Source organism: Pteronotus mesoamericanus, unplaced genomic scaffold (assembly GCF_021234165.1).
Source record: "Pteronotus mesoamericanus isolate MK-2021 breed Mesoamerican mustached bat unplaced genomic scaffold, CSHL_Meso_final scaffold_85, whole genome shotgun sequence".
NCBI lineage: Eukaryota > Metazoa > Chordata > Mammalia > Chiroptera > Mormoopidae > Pteronotus > Pteronotus mesoamericanus.
This window is the reverse complement of record NW_026555329.1, coordinates 60,140,895-60,162,351: the sequence shown is the minus strand read 5'-3', so window position 1 is coordinate 60,162,351 and position 21,457 is coordinate 60,140,895. Positions and strand designations below refer to the sequence as shown.

At 35.9% G+C, this 21,457-nt stretch overlaps 1 protein-coding gene across 9 annotated transcripts in view; it reads left to right on the top strand.

Annotated features, from left to right (window-relative positions):
* CADPS2 (calcium dependent secretion activator 2) overlaps nucleotides 1-21,457 on the top strand; it is a 561,256-nt gene that overhangs the window by 315,109 nt on the left and 224,690 nt on the right. The gene's annotated exons all lie outside the window — the stretch shown is intronic.

Sequence of the window (21,457 nt, the reverse complement as noted above, 5' to 3'; positions counted from 1 at the left end):
GGAAACGGAGCTGGTGGATTAGCCAGAAGTGCAGGACTGGCTCCTGGGGATCGCTGTGGGGCGGAGTCGTCTCTGCCAAGACCCTCCTCCCTTGTTGCCTGTGAGGTAACAGGTCTGAACTCGTGAGTACAATAAAATGAATTTAAAGAAAAAAAAATCAGCTTCCTCAGATTAACACTTTAGGACTCACTACAGCCAAATTCCAGGATAAGGGTGTTAGCTATTAGGAAAGAATGTGATAATTTTTCTTAGTATGGAGAGAAGCAGTCACTAAAGTGACTTACCCTAAATTTAGTAACAAACATAAGAGTCAAAGAAAGTGAATTCTTGTGCAGAGTCTCCAGGTTTTGGACCCAAATCACCAATATGGTGGCAGAATTAACTGATTAGTCAACAAGATAAGGGTTCTTTGGATAACCAGTAGGGAAAACAAAGTTAGGCTCTGAGCAGGGGCCAGTCTACATGAATATATGACCGTTGGGATAGGACTGAGAACTGTCCTGCTCCCATGGTTTGGGTGGGCAATGTGGGCAGAATCAGAACTGGTCTCACTGAGGGAAACAGTCATTTGGAAAGCCCACATTATGGCATCTTTAATGTAGTGATGTAGAGTCAAGACTGTGACTCAGCTCAAAATGCAGTTGAACTCCTGGAATTTAAAATTTAGAATTCTTTCTTTCATTCATCCATCTACCTGCTCACCATTGATTAATGCTGTAGACATGTGTTGAGCACTTATTCTGCTGAAACCAGAACAGACCTCAGTGAGATACCATTCCAGACGTAAAGGAAGTGGCTCGTCAGGGATTCAAGCTTGTATACAAATAATTATAACACTGAGCCGTAAGTGCTATAAGGGAGGAATGTGACCTGGGAGAAAAAACACATGATTCCATCTGGAGTTAGTCATGAAAATCTCACAAGACAGCTGACCTTTGAGATGAAATCTGAAGTATTAATTGAGCAGGCGGGCAGTGGGGAAGGAAGGGCACTCCACTGCAGTGGCAGCGCATGTTCGTGGCAGGAGTTCTGGATGACAGTGGCAACACGTTTGGTGCAACTTTGAGACCAGAGAGTTTGAGTACTGATGCTCCAAAGTGATTAGAGACTGGTAGAGACTACGCTACCTAGAGTTAGACATATAAAAACATGGTATGTTCCAGGCACTGCAGCTATGTCTGCCCTGGTTTTAACTTAGTTTCTCTATTTTAATGAATGGCACAACAAGAAATGGGAACTTATGCATTATAATGCCAAGAGAGCCCTTAATTTATGCATGGCTAACACCAGAGTGAATAACGCCTGGAGCCTTCAGATCATCCCAGGAACCAAGATTGAATGTGAAGCTGGACACACAGCAAGTTCTGCAGCCTTTGGCCTCTGTGAAAAGAAAGCCTTGCTGTAATCCTGGCAATGTCCTGCTTTAGAATGAATGATCCAGGGAAGGTGGGATAATCCAGCCCCCTTTAAAGACTTGGTTTGTGTTGTTTTTTATTTTTGTTGTTTTTTAAATAACTTCTTTGCACCAAAGGAGAATTGGTTTATAGCACATCTCAGTGCCCTTTGACAAATTCAGAACCCCCAGAATGGCTCTGGAGTTCACATCTGTTGAAGATGAAGGGGATTACCAAAGAGAATACATCATAGTCTCTCAATTTAATCCATAAAGCTCAAAATTCTCACCTTAGATTCAGATCAGGAATGATTCCAATCCCAGCTCCATCAGTTGTTATCTACCATTGCTAAAAGATACTAGCGGGCATTTTCAGACATTCGGGCATCTCTGCAGTTTATGATATATAAAAAGAAGAAATTCTAGAATAGAAAATATCTGTGATTTCAATTTTGGGATTGAAAATATCTATGGTTGGTATGTGGTATAGCATAAATAAGAATATTGTAATAGTTTATAACAGTCATTCAAAAATTATTTAATACCAGTATTGGCCATAATAATTATCAACCAGAATTAAAAGCTTCCAACGTTGCTGTAACAGCAGTTTGCCCCCATGGGCGCGGACAGTGCAGGCGCCTTACCGCAAGCACCTTTCGGGTTTCTGAGCGCCTGTGTGGTAAATTTAAAATGTTTTAATATCATCCTTGTGCATATTTGTGTATGAGGAAACATAACGTGACCTCCATCATAACTATATTTATCTTTTTCTAAGGTACTTCATAAATAGATTTTACTGAACTTAATTACATTTAAGAAGAGAAAGTCAACTCACCATTTTTTTCCCCCAAGTACTCTATCGTATGCCAAAGCAATAATTTAATAGGAGTACATAGTAGATTAATAGCATTTTCCTTTCAGGCTAGATTGTGTTCTGTCAGTAATTCATCTTGTAATGAATAATTAACAGATGAATAATGAATAATTGAAAAAGAGATGTCAAGTTAAAGATAAATATATCTTTAAAATATGGCAAACTCTTCTTACATACAGAGTTGACAAGTAGATTAAACAGTAAATTGGAGGGTTGTAGATTTTATCTTCAGAACATTTTCAGAAATAGACTTTGAAATCCTTTTAGATTTTAGTCATAAAACTATTTACTGTTTTAATAATGGGAGTAACATGTATATCTTTATGTGAACTGTTTTAACATGTATTCTCTGTTTTATTAATTAATCACATGGGGGCCCCTGTACTGTATCTAAATAAATGTTTTATCAATGTTATCTATATTTTCATTTGTGTTCCCAAATAGACTGCGAGTTTCTCAGGTCTATTTGAACCCCCACTGCCTCCCACAGTGTGTAATCAAGGAGAGAGATGAATAATGATGGTGAAAACGTTAGTAGTGTGCTCCTTAGAGTTTTCGGGGGAAAGTAGTAAGAATGAGAATAAGCTGTGTTACAAATTGAGACTGAAAGGGTTTTAAACACAATTGATAGGAGATAGAGTATAATTTTAATGTGAAAAATACCTAAAGTAAATGAAATACATGCTTTTTGGTTCTTAACTATTGCATTTTAAAATGGCCTTTTTTGAAGCAGAAAGAAAAATGTCTGATTCAAAGCTCCTGTTTCTGATAACTAATCAGTCTTATCACTGTGTACATTAGTTTTTAAAAATAGAATTGACTACATGCAAATGAAAATATGTATTTAATTTGGATAAAATAAACAATGATGATTTCATTCTTTTAAAAACAAACTGGACATTACCGTCAGACATATTTGGTAAAAAATATTCAGATATTCAGTGCATTTATTCCTTTGGAGTATGTCATATAAAGTAATTGTGTAACCTAACTCATGTAAATCTGTTAAATGAATTACCAGTTAGATTTTGAATGGCTAAATAACTCATATTCAGCTTTTGATTTTATTTGCCTGCTTTTTTGGGAAGCTGGAAGACAGCCGTGTTCTTGAACAAATGGACTATCCTTTAGCATAACCTAGTGGCTAAGTAAAAGTATTAACTTAAGTCTCAGAAATACTATCCCCATTTTATTAAATGACATTTTCCTAATTCAAATGATATTTTCTCAACCAAAAGAAAGGCAAAATAAAATGGAACTAATAACACAAATGACTGTTATGACAAATAAGTCTACAATTGAAAAGGAGAAAGAAGAAAATTAAATTGGCCATCACAAATATATGAAGGCATTTTGACCAGGACAGATCAGAGGTCTGCAGGCAACTGATTATAGTTAAAAATGAATGAAAACTCCGTGAATATATAACTCTAGAAGAGTTTTTTCACAGTTAAGAATTGTTAAGATAAAATTGTAGTTATATCACTGTCATATAAATCTCATATTTCTTTTTGTGTAGAGCCATACTTGGTTATTTAAACATGTGTTGAATAGATAGAAGTGTTCAAATATTTTGAAATTGTCATAGATGAAGTGTCCATTTAATTTACCTCATAAAGATATAAAAGGCACTAGGTGCACCTCTCACTGCAGGGGAGGGACAGCAGTTCAGCCCCCAGCAGGAAGAACTTGATCAGCACCGAGCTGGCTACATTTTTGTTTCCCCTGCTCTCTTATAGAGGTCGGGGGGCCCCAGGCTTTCCTGGGCTGGGCTCTCTTGCTCACAGAAACTTTTAGTCACATACTTAAAATTCAAACAAGGCATTTTCTCATAGAGTGGAAGGATTGAAGTCTAATAAAATTGCACTGTCTTATTTCTGATTTCAGGTTTATGATCTTCAGCTAATTTAGGTAAAAGTCTGATGGCCAAGGGAGGGAAAATCTTGTTATTTTTTTTCAAGATGGCATTTTCATGGAGGGCGCAGGCCTTACAGAATGTGGAAGTCTCTTTTCCCCCCAGAAAAATTGATTTCTCATTTTAAATCAGCCTCTTAGAACAACTTTCCTACATGACCTTCTCTGAAATAACCATGTATTGTCATCTGACCTTCACCTGAATCTATAAATAGGTCTGTTTGAACTCCCCATTTGAATTTACCTCATTTTGGCTTATCCTGATTTCATAAAAATCCCACTTCTTGCTGCCTTGCCAAAAACTTATAACAAAGTATTTACTAGGTTTTTCATACATAATTTATTCTTTTTCCATGTACAACTTCCAGAAGAGAGAAGTCTGTCTGTCATACTTTATCAACATTGATATAGTAAAAAGAGGAAGTTGTAAAGCCAGCTTTCCAAATGCCTTCATATTTAGGTCATTTTCTCTATGCTAACCTAAATCATTAAGTACTCTGTTTTTCATTTCAATTTACTAGTGCTTAATAAATTATGTAATAATGATAGAAATATTTTCAAACACAACTTTAATGATCATTAAACTAGATATTTTAATTTATATTCCTTTGCAAAACTACTCTGATTGTTCCTGTAATAAATGAGTCTTTAATGTTAAGTTAAATGTGGCTTTCCATTCACCACCCTTTTACTCTCACGATTTCTCTCCAGGGGAAAACGTCTTGTGGGGTCCATGGGCATGCCCCTTCTCCCTTCCATGAATGAAGGCTGATCAGGGGGCCTGGGCTAGAAGGAATGTGTATTGTTTTGGAACTGAATTGTAACTTCCTCCTTATCACCTTTTGGGAGTAGCTGCTTCTCCTGTGACTGCTTCTTGATATTTTCTTTACACTGAGGTACTGTAGTTGAAGTCACGTGTAGGACATGTGCCTTCTTTGTCTGGGACCCCATAAAGTCTCAGACACAGGGAACGCAGGGGAGTGTGGACCTGCTTCAGGGAACTGCCTCCACCTGTCCTCCCTGTAATGTGAATAATAAAGGCTATGTCTATTCCACCCAGTCTGCCTTGTGGATTTTTTGGCTTATCCGAATGAACAGTTGAGAACCCCAGGCTTGACCTCCTTGTTAAACATCTTAACAGACATTATTTTCTTTTACTTTTCAAGTAACTGCTTTCTTTTGTTTATAGGCACCCTTAACTGTCACATCTGAGCATCTTAAACAAAGGCACTTTAGGCCAAATGATTAAAGAGGGAAGATGAGGTCCTTTTTTCTTTATCTTTTTCCAGAAACCATAGACCATATTGATAGGTTATCCTAATTAAATTGGGGTACTTTTCCAAAAATTGTATGAAAACTATTTAGGAATACTGTAAAATTTTATAACCAGTTTATGTATAGAATTATAGAATAGTTTCATTTTCTTAACTGATGCCTTACTATAAAATTTTTGTACTGTGTACTGACACAATGATACTTTTTATTCTTTCGCACACACCCAGAAGTTTTAAAATAATTATAGCACAGATGGAGGAGGGCACAATAATAATTATGTTGAATAAGCACTACTTTAAGAGCCAAGACATTTGTCCTTTGGTCTCAGTTCTGTCACTAACTTGGGTAAGTCACTGCATCTTTCTTTCCCTTGGTTTCATCACTTGCTAAAGGAGACATTGGATTAGAAAATGTGAATGACTCCTTAGTCCCCTGGGAATTCGTGACTCAGCAAAGCATTTCCCTTCCAGCTCTCGAGGAGCAGGTCCCCCCTCCTCCCGCCGCAGGCCTCCCTACAGATGGAGGCTGTGCGGAATTTGGGGAGAAGGGGGCAACCTGGAGAGAGATGACCAATTTCTGGATTTATTTGAATTTTTTCAAGGCAAGAAAGGAAGTATAAGACTGACTGAAACAATAGGCTTTATGTAAGATTAATTTTAAAAATATACATTATAGAATTATTATATTCTGATAGTATTAAAAAACAGATGCATATGAAAGTTCAGAAAGGAAATATGTATATTAAACATGTGACATAGAATAATACAACTATGGGTAAAATTGTTTTTCTGTTTTCCAGATTTTGTGTCATGTAGTTACATAATGAGGTGCTGAGCTAGAGGACCCCAAAATAGAGAAAACCCTCACAGCTATTGATTTGGGGGAAGGGGGAAGCAGAGAAGAGCCATTGAGAGCTACTTTGCATATCTGAAGAACTTGGCCAGTGTTTTAGTAATGTTAAAACCTGTGCCTGTGCTCAGAGCCAGGAAGATACGTGTACTCTAACCCATGATGCAGTGTAGCTGGAAGGCTTCCTGTGCCTGCTTGAACATCTTGGAAGTGGCTTCTGAGTCACAGGGCCACAGTAGCCCAGACTAACAATGGCAGCCTAGAAAGGCAGAAGAAATTAGAGTGCTGGCAGATGTAACCCAGTGTGGGAAGAGTCAGAAACGGGGCTACAGAGAAAGATCCATGCTAGAATTTAAATCCAGGCACCGCAGCCATGCTGGGGCTTAACAGTGCGGTTTGGGAGCAGAGAGGGAGCTCGCTCTCACTCTTCTGCTCTCAGGCTCTTAGCCATGCTTGAGCTCTGGACCATGTGGAAAGGAGAGTAGGAGAGCCATGAGAGTCAGTCAGTCTCTCTCTCTCTCTTTCTTGCTCGCTCTCTCTCTCTGTCTCTCCGCCTTCTCCCCCCCCCCCCCCCCCCCCCCCCCGCTCTCCTGATATCTCACTCTTGACCATGCAGCTGGGGAAGGAGAAGCCTCTTGACCATGTAGCAGCAGCACAAGGTCTTGGCCATGTGGTTTCAAAAAATGCAGAAGGATTTTGCAGCCCACCATGCAGGTGCAGTTTTGGGTTAAAAGCAGGAGCCTGCCTAGCCACGCACGGGTGCTTGGAGGAAGCCAGGATACAGACAGGAATCTGCCCAGCTAAGCTACAAACTTCTATTTCTTTTCCTGATAGTCGTACCTCTGACTGACCTGGTTTGGACGAGGGTAGCAGGACTGTGTGTTTATGGGTGTTTCTTTGTTTCTAAAGGGAGTGAGATTTAATGACAGAATTCTGCCATTCTTCTAAACCTGTATAACCTTTGAATAGATAGTCCTTTTCTTTTACCAGACTCTGTCATTGAGAGCCACAGTTCTTATTGGCGGTGAGCAAAAGGAACCCAGATTCTTTTACAGTCATGCTACTTTTATGATGAAAGAATTCAGTTACTGCACTAAAAAGTTAAAAAGCTAATAGGTGTTTTAAGTTAAAAACAGTAAAATTTATTTTACCCAAAATCTGCTTATTAGGGAAAGTCATTTGCAAGGATTCCTTAAGGCGAATCTTGAAGAAGGACTCTTGTCCATCCAGTCTTTAAAGGAGCAGTGTGGTTTAGGAACGTGAGCTCTGGGGTCAGACTTCCTGCCTTCAAATCCTGGCTTTCTCGCAGTAATACTCAGAATGTTTTAGCTACTGATAAACCCTATAAAATGTGTATCTTTGAGTTGAGGTGCTGATAAAAGCAGTAAAAATGAACAAACATTCAAGATATAAAAGAGAGCAAAATCACTTTAAAAAGTAAATAATAAAAGCACTAATGCCATCTTACCCCCATCGCTGACCCTTCCTGCCTCATTCCTTCTCAAGCACCCATGAGACCGGGAGACCTGGGCTCTAGCCAGCTCTCCTGGCAGGTTGCTGTTCTGGGCCTGGAGCTCATGTGACTCCTTAGTTTCTTCATCTTTAAAACAACATATTGGGCTCACTAAATGATCCTTAGGTTTCTCACAGCTCTGAAATCTATTTCTTTTAATTCTTTATTTTAAACATAAAATCAGATCTCTTTTAAGGAAAGTAAGATGGAAATGTTTATGTTCCTGAGCAGGATGAGAGAAGTTAAATGATTTTCAAGCCACATTATTCTCTTTAAGGACATCTTCATAAATAGGGAGCAAGATACAAAGGAGTAAAGAATACAGGCTTTGGAGTTAGATAGGCCTGGGTTCAAATTCAAGCCCTGTCATTTTTTAGTAAAGTTAGATTGTCCTGAGCATAGTAACAGTTGCTATTAAAATAAACTTTTTTAAAAAAATCATAGTTCCATGAACTATAATAAACCTGATTCTAATCATGTCATTTGACTATATTCAGAAGCAAATGTTCAAAGATAGATGGGAAGATAGAAGTGTGCATATTCTCAGTAATTCCTTGAGAGTGTAAAAGTTATTATATCTGTCATAAGGGTCCTCTCCTTAATTGTTGGCTTTAGGTTATGTTTTTATTTGACAGCTATTTATGTATGTAGGTGTTGGTGATGGTATTTTGTTTCACTTTGTGTGCTTGTATATATTTTACTGCTAATCAAGGGAGAAAAATGAAAATGTTACATAAGAGCTCTCAATCATGCCTGAGGAACTGAACTGACTTGAATGATTTATATGAGAGACAAAATAAGCTCAGGTTCTGAAAAAGAACACCTGGAGATTATCTCATAGCAAGAAAGAAGAATACGATAGAGCTTCTCCCTTTATTTCAGCCCAGTGCAGAGTCCAACATACTAAAAATGGCAAATGCTTTCAAAACGTATTTTAAATAACTAGTGGTATCTTTGGTATGTTTAATGCAATTTCTAGTTATGCTTTCAATTTTCTTACCTAAATCATTAGCCAAGTATTACTTGATCCTACATAGCTCTAAATAGTCTATCAGGTTTTGATAGTATTAAAATTTGTCCATTTTTTGATAAGCTATTGATCTCAGTAATTTTTACATACCAAATACATTAGTTTTAATTTTAGCTCAGCTATTTTTTGTGTGTTTTAAATTATAGTTTTATACATGCTTAATTTAAGGTAGGATTGATAAGCTTACTGAAAACTTTCTTGCTCAAAGACTGTTATTTTGTAGTTACCACAGCAACCAAGCCATTCATGTAATTGAATAATCAGTCTAATTATATATGTTCATGTTTCATGAAAATAATTGCTGGGAGCAATTGGTGTTGCTGAGATTGGGGTTTTGAAGTTGCTACTTTGACGTTCTCAGCTGGTGCCGAGGACAGGACCGTGGCAGTTGCTGGCCTTAGAGAAGGCTCGTCCCCGACATCCACCGCTCTCACTGCTGTAGCTTCTCATCGGATGTCGATGTCGTCGCTGCGGAGGCGCCCATCCGCCCACCACCCACAGAGCCGTGCCTTTCTCTCCTCACTGCCAGCTTTCATTTTAACCTGCTTCATTCTTTTTAAACTTTTAGGAGCATCTGATACTATGTATTTATTGACCATCTCACCAACTAAATTTTTAATCTCCTATTAGGTGATTTGCTGTTGACTAGATCTCCAACTAGATCTAATTTCCACAGGATAGAAACCTTGTCTTATTCACTGTTACTTATAAACCTAGACTTTAGAAAATGGTCTACCACTTAGTAGAAGCTAAATAAACATTTGTTGAATGAATAAATGTTTTATTTTCTGAATTAAAAACAATGCAGAACTTATGTCGCAGGTGTTTTTTTAATATTCAAAATAATCGTGGGATTAGTTGTTTGGATATAAGCTTTAAGATATGTCATTACCTAATTGGTAACACTGTAATATAAGTTTGTTGGAGTATGCTTAAAAACATTATTGCCCCCAAAGGAATTACAGTACGTTTCATTATTCTAAAATGTTCTGTATGCCTAGAAATCTAAAGACTGTCTACGGAAAAAAATGTCTTCTTGTCTAAAAACTTTAAATATAGTGAAGCTTGCTTTTTTTTCATGGTTTTTTGTCTAACTATGCTGGAGAAGGTGGATTTCTAATATTATCTGTCATCTGTGAACATGTATGTTTAGACCATTCCTGTGATATGTGGTTAACTGTAGGCGAAAGTTTTAGCAACATTTATTGTGGTTATGAGTGTACTGCAGAGTTCATTTATGTGAGAATGATGCATTCTATAACCAACACTTATTAAAGACAAAAAAGAAAACAAGATTGAAGTTTGTACATATTATTTTAGTGGAATCAAAAAGCCATTTACCTTCTTTTTCCTATAGTGATTCCTAATTTGTAATAGTTGCATTTATTTCAGAATTTATTCTGTCAATTCTATTTAGTTAACGCTTTTCCTCCATTTTGATAGGCACAGAAAGACATAATGAAAATATTCTTCCCAGCAACTGACAAAGCAGAATGAAGAGGGATTTAAAAAGAACCAGTGCCTTGCTGATCAGGCAGAGAGGCAGCTCAAGTCATGGGCCTACAGATGGGAGAGAAGTTGAGGGAGTAAGCAAAAGATTGGGGCCGACTGCTCTAAGATTTGTAAAGATTTCAAAGGCTCAGCATGTCTGTGGCTTCGACATGAGGAAGAAATGCAGGGGCTTGAAGACTACAGGAGGTAGAGAACAGCGTGAAGCATGGCAGTGTGAAGGGCAGTGGGAGCAGAGGAACTTGATCGATACATGTTGCAGGCAAGCCGGCCTCATTTGGAAGCCCTGACGAAAGGAGGAGGAAGATAGCTTAGAGGGACATCACAGGGGTCCAGAAGAGTAAAAGAGTGTTAGTGGAAAGCACTGACTGGAAGAACAGTGTCTGAGACTACAGAAACTACTAAATCTTTCCAGAAGTACTTCCAGTTTCTAACAATGTATTTAATTCTGGCATTCTTTTCATAAGTGATAACATACTGTCAAAAGGACTTTTTCCTATTCCTGTCTTTTGTGATTGTAGCTAGAGTTCAGCAGAATGGGGCATTGGTAACAGAGTATAACATCACAGCCTCAGTTCCATATCAAGGCTGCATTTGAAATGCCTGAAAATCATTGTAAGTTAACGATAATGAGGAGGATAGCAAATGAATTTTAGCTGGATAAATGGGTGTTCTGATTATGAAAAGAATCATCACAATTTTAACATCAGCTAATGATGTAAACAGAGAGAGCAAAGGGTTTTCAAAGTATTAAAATTTCTAATCATCCTGGAATCATTTATATCTTTAAGGATAATATATTAATTTCAATTCAGAGAGGAAGAGGAAGAGCACATCTTTTCATGATTTTAAAAAAACCAGTGTTGCCTTTATAAAATACAAATATATATACACACATATGTAAATATGTGTGTATTAGTGCCTTTGCTTATTTCATAGCAATATATCAGTATTAATGGAATTTAAAAAATTTTTTTTCACAGATTAGAACATAACAATAGACCAAAGGTCAGTTAGAGAAAATTTGAATATCAGCCATTTTCACCTTTGTGAAATTTGGGAGCCTTTTTGCCTGTTTATTTATTTATTTATTTATTTATTTTTATTTACTTTTTAAATATATTTGTCTCTGCCTCCCCCCCAACCTCTTTCCCTTGCCCCCTCCCACCTTCCCTCCCTCAGCTCTTCCCCTTTGGTTTTGTCCATGAGTCCTTGCTATATGTTCCTTGACTTTCCCCTTCCCTTCCCTTTCCCTGCCCCCTCCTTCCCTCTTGTCTCTGTTGATTTCTTTTCCTTTCAGTGTTGCTGGTCATATTTTCCTTGCATCTTTGCATTGTTGGTTAGGTTCCGCTTATAGGTGAGATCATATGGTATTTGTCTTTCGCCCCCTGGCTTATTTCGCTTAGCATGATGCTCTCCAGTTCCATCCATGCTGTCGCAAAGTTTAGTACTTCTTTTTTCTTTCTGCTGCGTAGTACTCCATTGTGTATATGTACCATAATTTTTTGATCCAATCATCTACTGATGGGCATTTAGGTTGCTTCCAAGACTTGGCTATTGTAAATTGTGCTGCTATGAACATTGGGGTGCATAGGTTCTTTTGTATTGGCGTTTTAGTGTTCTTTTTGCCTGTTTAGATTGATCTTTAGTTTTTCTTTAATCACCGACTTTCTCTTCACCCATAGTAGTTAATCCCTCTCTCTCTCTAGTGTTTCCCACAGATAATCCCTTTCTATTCCTTTAGTTCAGTCTCGTTCCAACAAAGAAACCAAAGCAAACCAAAATTTGTTTCAGTAACTTTGTATTTATTTTGCTACATTTACCTTTCCAAACCATAAGGTATTTAGGAATGCTATTTTTATTATAGCTCTACTAAAAAACTTCTAATGCTTTCCTGTTGCTTATGGGATTAGAGTCACATTCTTCTGGCCTAGCATTTAAATTCTTCAAAAATCTGGCCCCATCTAGTTTTTCCAACTTTTTCTCTTCTTTATACCTGACAAACCCACCCTCCCCAACTTCAGCCAAATCAATCAATTCATATACCCTGACCATGCGTTTACTAACCCAAACCTATTTCTTCCACTCTTTCTTAACCACACCCTACTGGTCAGCTATTAGGTTACACGTTTTTCTCACACTAGTATAGCTGTGCCAAGAAAGGTAGTTTATTTTCCCTGTAATCTAACCTCCCTCTTGGGTAGACTCTCTCTAAGTACCTAGACCGTTTGTCCGAGGACCCTGGTTTTGAGGGAATTGCCAAGTTCTTTTTACATCACAGGAATTGAAAGAGGCTCCCCTCCCCTCTGCTTCATGGGACAGTTCCCACTTCGTTACAGCAGAGTCTCCCCAATGGAATCTAATGGGAAGTGAGGCAGAAGCCCCTCTACCTTGGACACTCTCCGCCGCTCCAGAGTGCAGCGTAATCCTTGGCCCAAGCTACATGTATGCCACATTGACCTAGTCGTATATTTATGTAATCTTTATAATATGACTTTCTATAAATATTCTATCACTTATTAACTTTATTAAAATGGACATTTGAGTGATTTCTAGATTTTTGTTATTTCAGACAATGCTACTGTGAATAGCTTGTCTGTGTCTCTTGGTACATATGGGCACTTTCTCTTGAGTGTGTACCTAAGTGATTGCTGAATTGATAAGAATATAAATGTATCTCTACGAGATAATACTAAACTTTTTCAACTTTTACCAACAGTTGTACCAATGTACATTTCATCCAGCTGTATGTGAGATCCCTGTCCTCCTTTTGGTCTGTTACCACACACAACCTTCTTTTGATACTTAGATTTTGTGATGTGTATGTCTTATATCTATAGCTATATTGCTGTCTCTTGAAGGCAGGGATCCAGATTCTAACTTTATTATTTTGTCCATAGACATAGACATAGAATACAGTGCCTAGAATTAAATATTGATTAAGAATTTGTTAATGTACTTTAAAATTCCGTCATTATGAAAATTTCTGGATGCTCCTCTCTCTACTTCAGGCTAATTGAGGCATCCAGCTTCTGTGCTCCCGAACTCCCTGAATGTGCCCTATTGTAGAATTATAACCATCCACAATCTTGTTTGTTTCTGCAGCTAAGATTAACCCCTTGTAGACTGGAGGTTACTGTTAAACAGGGTTTGACCAGGCACTGAATACATGTTTGTTTTCATCAAATTCGTCATTCAACACTTATTTATCGATTATGGTGTGCCAGCCTCTTTAAATGAAGACCGAATGAATAGAGTGAAATTTGTTATAAAAAGTGATGCTTATAAAGAGCCATTAATCAGCACTAGAAATATATTTGATACAGAGAGTTAATACTGCTGCTGCTCATACTGAACAGCTGTTGACCTAACAGCATAGGCTAGAAAATGTAGAAAACTGTAAAAGAAGACAGCTTAAGCTGGCAGAATATGACATAATTATACACACAGAGTGTAATGGATCATCAAGGACTTGACTGCTTCTTCCATGACTTTCACATCCTGGTAGAAAAGACATCCTAAGTGATTCAAAGAACCTGATGTGACTGGTGATTTAAAGATGTTTACAAAACCCTTAAACCAGAATTTGAAAACAATTTAAAAATAGACATTTTTTAAAACCTTTTTACTCTTCTTTGAAGGTGTTACATGCACACACAAAAGGTAATTGAGTGTAATTTTTATTGGTCATTCTGGTCAGTGAATGAACGAGGATATATGTAGTTATTATTTGAGAACAATATTCATTAACTGAAAAATACTGTCCTATAGGTAGGATTGTGAAAACTATATGTTTATGAATATTTATTAAACTAAACAAATATGGCATGTATTTAAGGATAAAAGGGCTTAACTCCCTTATGAAATGTAAAAATGATAGAAGAAAAGTTGACCAAACCTGGTGATCCGGTAGGTTTCTAGACTGAGGTAGACTGTGATGACCAGGCAGAAGAAATTACTGGAGAAGGGAGTCAAAAGGCACAAACATCTAGTTATGAAATAAGCCATGGTATGTATGCAACACACAGCATGGGGACTGTTGTGAATAATACTGTACTGCATATTTGAAAGTTGCCTAAAGAGTGTATCTTAAAAGTTCTCATCACAAGAAAAAAATCTCTGTAGCTATGTTGATGGATGTTAACTAGACTTACTGTGGTTATTGTTTTGCAGTACATACAAATACCAAATCATTGTCATAAATCTGAAACTAATATTCTATAACGTTGTATGTCAGTTACACCTCAAATTTTAAAAGTGAATAAGGGTCAGACCTGAAATGAGTAAAACAGTATAAAATGAATACGGTAGCTGCAATAAAACAGTAAAATAATGTTACATTTGCAAATATGGATATGGTTATCATTGCCCGTAATACCTCTTTTTGTTTTGGACACAAATACAGTAGTTTGCCATGTATCATGTGCAATTTTTTGCCAGAATTTTTAAGGGAAAAATAAGCATGCACATTATACATGAGCATAATGGTTACATGCCATGAGTATAATAATGGGCATAATAATCCCATATAGAATACACACAAAACCATGGGCACACATTATGCATGGGAGCACATTATACACGGCAAAATATGGTATACCTTTTTTTATTTAAAGGAAAACAGATTCTGATATGGTTAGTTTTTTCCTTGACCCTCAAGCAAGACACAGAGACAGTGGACAAGATCTGTTTAATCTTTCCAAAACTTGCACTTAGTTAATACACAACTACACACTGATCTCTCAAGGGTTTAACTATTAGACTTAGTAACTACTAAGAGAATGAAAGTGTTAGGTATGTTTATAGTGAAAGATATGAGTAACTGATGAAATACTTTAAGGCATAATTAAAACTACTAAAGGACCGTATTGCATCTTAGCAGCACTATTTGGTTGCAGTGCTTAGAGTGCACAGCCAGCGTGACTGCTTGTAGTCCTACCCCTGCGTCATCGCCGGGTAAGTTGCTTCATCTCCTTGTGCCTCAGTTCTTCAACCGTAAAGTGCAGGAATGATGGTGACCTTTTTCAAAAGGTTGCTGTGAAGGTTATTAATTACTGATTGTTAATTAGGAACATAGTTAACACTCAGTACGTTGCATTTTATTTTTTTTCCAGAAACACAACCATCTATTTTATTTTATTATTTTTTGTTTAGTCTATTACAGTTGTCCCAGTTTTTTCCCCTTCTTTCCCCCTCCACCCAGCCCACCCCTCTAGGCCTCTCCATTGTCCATGTCCATGAATCACTCATATATGTTCTTTGACGAGTCCCTTCCCCTTCCACCATCCCTCCCGTTCCAACTCCCCCCCCCCCACAGCTATTACTATGTTCCATGTTTCCATGTCTCTGGTTCTATTTTTCTCATTATTTTATTCATTAGATTCCATTTATAAGTGAGGTCATATGGTATTTGTCTCTCTCTGACTGACTTATTTTCACTTAGCATAATAGTCTCCAGTCCATCCATGCTGTCACAAAAGGTAGGGCTCCCTTCTTCCTTTCTACTTCAGAGTATTCTGTTGTGTTAATCTACCACAATTTTTTTAATCCACTCATCTACTGATGGGCACTTTGGCTGTTTCCAACACTTGACTGTTGTAAATAGTGCTGCCAGGAACATAGAGATGCGTAAGTTCTTTTACTATTGATAAACGTTAGGTAATTCAAGCTATGATTTACAAATAAATGGCAGGTTTTAAATTTATTTTATATATACTATGTAACATTGAGATGTTTTCCCATTACAGTGATCATATATATATTATAAAAAGCTGAAGTTAAAAGAAAAATTACTAAAAGAACATAAAAGTCACTTCATAATACTGTTTTTAAAATAGATATTTAAAAGTTTAAAAGTGCTTCCTTTTCTCCTGACCTCATAAGCAGTATAAACAATTTTGTGCATATATCTTTGTTATATTAATATATTCAATTTACAGTAATTCTTGATCTCATATTTCCAGTACTAATATTTTCTGCTGGAATCAACCACTCTTTATTTAATATTCTGACCATTAAAGTCCTATCATGAATAAATGGGTTAAAAATTATTTTTTTAATTAAAGCTATCCCTACAACTTGGATTTCTACAAAATCAATTGATTTAATAAGTTTTACAAATGAAAAAAATTGAACTTTCGGAGACAGAGTACAAATTGCATTAATGATTGATAGGCAATATACATGATATAAAAAATTACTAAGCAAGAAGCAGAAAGTGTTTATCCTGCTACCAAATATTCAGTGAATGGATTATAGCTACAATCCTGCCTTTAATGTTTTTCATAATAATTGTCAAGACGAGGTATGAAGAATCATGGGACCTTAATAAAATGCCTTGCCATTTTAATTGCTGAGAGAAGCAAGAGAATCTTAATTGCCAGGAGACACATTACTAATTAAAGTGTCATTTACATTCATTCTGAAATAATTAGTTGGAATATTTGTAACAGCTGAGATATAAATATAGTTCCAAATTCAAGAGCATACTTTGTTAAAACGATCTATCATTAACAAAGGTTAACGATCATAAAATTTTAAATGTTTTTTTTAATTTGGTACAATTTGATTTTTTTATTGGATTATTGAACTTGAAAGAATAGAGTTCATAGTATTTTAAAACTTAGTATGATTTTTGAGTTGCTATAACATTAAGTTGAATTCCTAAGTTGTGTTCAGGTATCCGGGTATTGATATTTTGTTTTGGTGTTTATCAAAATTTTGGAAAAATCTACTTTAATAAATAATGGTGTCAACATATAGTTATATTATAAAGTTTGAATTACAAGTTCTGTCAACACTGCATGGCAACTTGTCAGCTTAGTTGTGATTCAGTGGACTTTTAAAATTATAGATTAAATTTTAATAAATCCTGGTTAAAATAAATTAATTTAAAAGGACATGTACTTGGCCAGAGTTTAAATGATCATTTGTTCCTCTAGGATTTGGGCATAGAAAATTTAAATCACATATTCCTCGTTTTCATAGCACATCAACAATCCCTCCTTTTTTTACTTTTTAACTCTTTCCTCCCTGATTCTCTCATTTTCCTCCTCCCTGAATAGGTATCCATTCTGTATTGGGTAATGTTTCCTTCAATGTTATGTATTCTTATAAACTATGTAGTGTTTTGTGTATATATATATTTTAAATTTATATATTTATGCTAAAGATACTCAATTTCTTATTTTTTTTCCATCAAGCATTGTTTATGATCTATGTGAATTGTTTTATATTCTTCTAGGTCATTGCTTCTTGATATTACATAACATTCCATAGTATCTATCACATTTTACCTATTTATATATTCCTCTAATGATAAACACCCGAATTAGCCCCAGTCCGTCACCATAAACAATGCTCCAATGATTATCCTTGTTCATTTCCATTTGTAGGCCTACCTAAGAATTTCTCAGCTATGTGTAACCAAGAATCAGACATACTCATATTTAATTTCATTATATATTCTAAGATTGCTTTCCAGATTATCTGTTCCTATTTACAATCCTACTTTCTTACATTCGTACCCAAATTTTTGGTTGTTTTTTTTTTGCTTGTTTTGATGAATGTGAAGCAATGTGTTTTTTTGTTTGTTTAATAAGTTTGAGTATATATTCCTATGCATTTTGTCCAGTTATTCATTTTCTTTTATGATTTATATACTTAACATCCTCCTCAAATTTTGCCTTTTTGTTTTCAACCTCTTCATTGTTTTACAAATGTTCCTTCTCCTGATCAGCACTGTCCAATATAACTTCAGTGATAGAAATATGCATCTTGACAGGTCAATAGGTTAAACTGCTAAATTTCTCTCAGATTCCTGAAATATTAATATATTTTTCATTATTTTGTTTCAGCATTGATCACAATATGATGACCACATGTGACTTTTGAGCTCTTGAAATAAAGCTGTCACTAGGGGCCAAAATTTTTATTCTATTTAATTTTATTAATTTAAGTTTAAATAGCCACATTTGTCTACTCTGTTGGACAAAGAAGATGTAGATAATTATCTTTTGTTGATTTTAGCTATTATAGATGTACTCGTGATCTATTATCTGCCTTATAACTTTGCTGAACAGAAATAATAGTCAAATCCATCAATTTTATTCCTGTGTACTTGTGATTTTGGAGTTTTTTGAAAGTCCTCCACCCCTAAATCACAGAAATAATCTCCTTCATTTTGTTGTTTTATCAAAGGTTTATAGATTTATCTTTTAGCTCTTTAACCTATATTGAACTCCCTTCGGATTTAGTATGAGGGAAGCCTCCAACTTTGTTTTCCCAACAAGCTCATTTCCCCACCCTGTTGAGTGGAGAACAGTTCGTTCTTCCCCCTCTGTTTTTACAGTAGAAGCACAGTACCAATTGTAGTAAGGTGACTTAATCAGTTGTCTTATTCTAACAGTTTCTTATTTTGTTTCCATCCATTTGTTTGCTTCCATTATTTTGTATTTTTCTCTGTAGGAGATTATGTCATAACCAACTGCAAATAACAGTAGTTTCTCCTCTTAATTTACTGTCTTCACTCTTTTTCTTGAATTATAAAGTGCTGCAGGGTCTCTAGTGCTGTGTTATTTGGAAGTGACAGCAGGCAAACTTGCTTTTCCCAGTTTTAGAACTAAATCTGTGTTTGTCATTGTTCTCCAGAGAAACAGAACCAATAGGATACACATGCACTGTGTGTGTGTGTGTGTGTGTGTGTGTGTGTGTGTGTGTGTGTGTGTGTGTGTGTGTGTTAGGTGATTTATCATGAAGAATTGGCTCATGATTATAGAGTCTGGCAAATTGAAAATCTGTAGAGCCAATGTTTCAGTTAGAAGGAGGTCAGATAGTAAAATTCTCCCTTACTAGTGGGAAGATAAACATTTTGTTCATTTCAGGCCTTTAACTAATTGGATAGGATGCTTCCACATTAAGGGAAGACAAGCTACCTTATTCAGTCTACCAATTTAAATGTTAATTTCATCCAAAAATATCCTCACAGAAACACCCAAAATGATGTTTGACAACTATTTAGGCACCATGTGGCCCAGTCAAGTTTGACACATAAAATTAACCATCACCATATCTAAAATTTCTTTTATTATAGATAATATTTGCTTTAGGTTCTTAATATACAGCTTTACCAAAATATTTATTAAAGCAAAAATTGTTCAATTGTATCAAATGCTTTCCCTGTACCTGTTAAGGTACTAATATTTTTCTCCATTAAACTATCAGTAAATTGATTTGTATTTTGTGCATTTTCTGATGTTAAATCATCCTTACATTCATGGAGCACAATGTTTTATTATTAAAGTTATTCAAAATTAAATAATTTAAATGTTCTCTTCTGTTTATTTGTGAAATTTGAGTAAGTTTTCACTTGCTTTTAAACTGGCCGATCTCCTCTTTCTGTAATTCATATGGTAGTCTCCATTGCCAAATTTCTCATTACTGTTTAGAGGTAATATTGGCCAGCAATTTTTTTTCTTTCAGTGTTTTCATCCAGTTTGAAATTTGGGAATCAAAGTTATATTAATCTCATCAAAATCAGTTGAGCAGCTTTTATTTCTGTTTTTTGTTTTTATTTTCCTCTCTTCTTCATTTTCTCTACTCCCTCCCTTTCCTCCTCTTCCTTCTCTTCCTCCCCCTCCTCTTCCTCCTTTTCTTTTACTAAAACAACTTGTAAAAGAGGGACTTTCTGTCATTGGAAGTTTGTTTAAAATGTTCTGACTACCTATGAGAATGCTCAAAACCTGAAACACTTAAAAAAACAAGTGCTGGCAAGGATATACAGCAACAGGAACTTTCATCACTGTTGGGGATGCAAAATGGTATGGCCACTTTGGAAGACAGTTTGACAGTTTGTTACTAAACATTTTTACTGTATGATCCAACAGTGATGCTCCATGGTGCTGAATATTTACCCAAAGTGAAAGCTTATGTACAAACAAAACTTGCACATGGATGTTTATAGCAGCTTCATTCACAATTGCCAATACTTGGAAGCCAACAAGATGGCCTTCAGGAGGTAAAGGGATAAGTAAACTGTGGCACATTTTTTAAAAATGGAATTATTCTGTGCAAAAAAGAAATGCGCTATGGCTTTTTGAGCTAGTAAGCCATGAAAAGACTTGGAGGAAACTTAAATGCGTATCACTAAGTGAAAGAAACTAATGTTTAAAAGGCTATGTGCTGTATGATTCCAACTACATGACATTCTGCACAACACAACATTATGGAGTCAGTAAAAATACCCATGGTTGCCAGGCAGGGAGGGGAGGGATTATTAGAGCACAGAGGATTTTTAAGGCAGTGAAAATGCTCTCTATCATACATAGTGATGAACATGTATCACTATTCATTTGGCCAAATACATATTTAATGTATAATACCAAGAGTGAGCCATGAGGTGAACTGTGGACTTTGGGTCATTATGATGTGTCAGTGTAGATTCATCAGTTGTAACAAATATACCACTCTGATGCACAATGTTACTGGGGACTGTTTACCTGCATGGGGCCAGGGATTGTAAAGACAGTCTCCAAACATATTAAATGAAAAATGCTAGAAATAAACAATCATGAGTTTTAAATTGTGGACCTTCCTGAGGAGCATTATGAAATCTTAGGACTCCATCCTTCCCTGGACATAAATTATTCCTTTGTCCCGCATATCCACGCTGTATAAGCTACCCACCTGTTAGTCACTTAGTAACTCTCTAGATTATTAGATCCATTATCAGAGAAAACACGTTCATATAACTTTTATTACAGTATATTGTTAAAATTTTTCTACTTTATCATTAATCTCTACTGTGAATAATATATAAGTTAAACGTTATCATAGCTATGTATTTATAAGGAAAAAACAGTGTAGTATATATAGAGTTCATTACTATCCACTGTGTTTCATGCATCCTCTGGGAGTCCTGGAACGTATGCCCCCCATGGATAAGGAGAACTACTGTATCTTCCTCTTAATGTTGCTGTGAACTTAAAACTGTTCCAAAAAAGTAAAATTTTTTTTAAAAAAATCTTATTTGTAATATTATTTGTAAGAAGCTTTTTAATAGCCATTTCAAATTTTTTAGTTTAAATTTTCTAGTGCATCTTG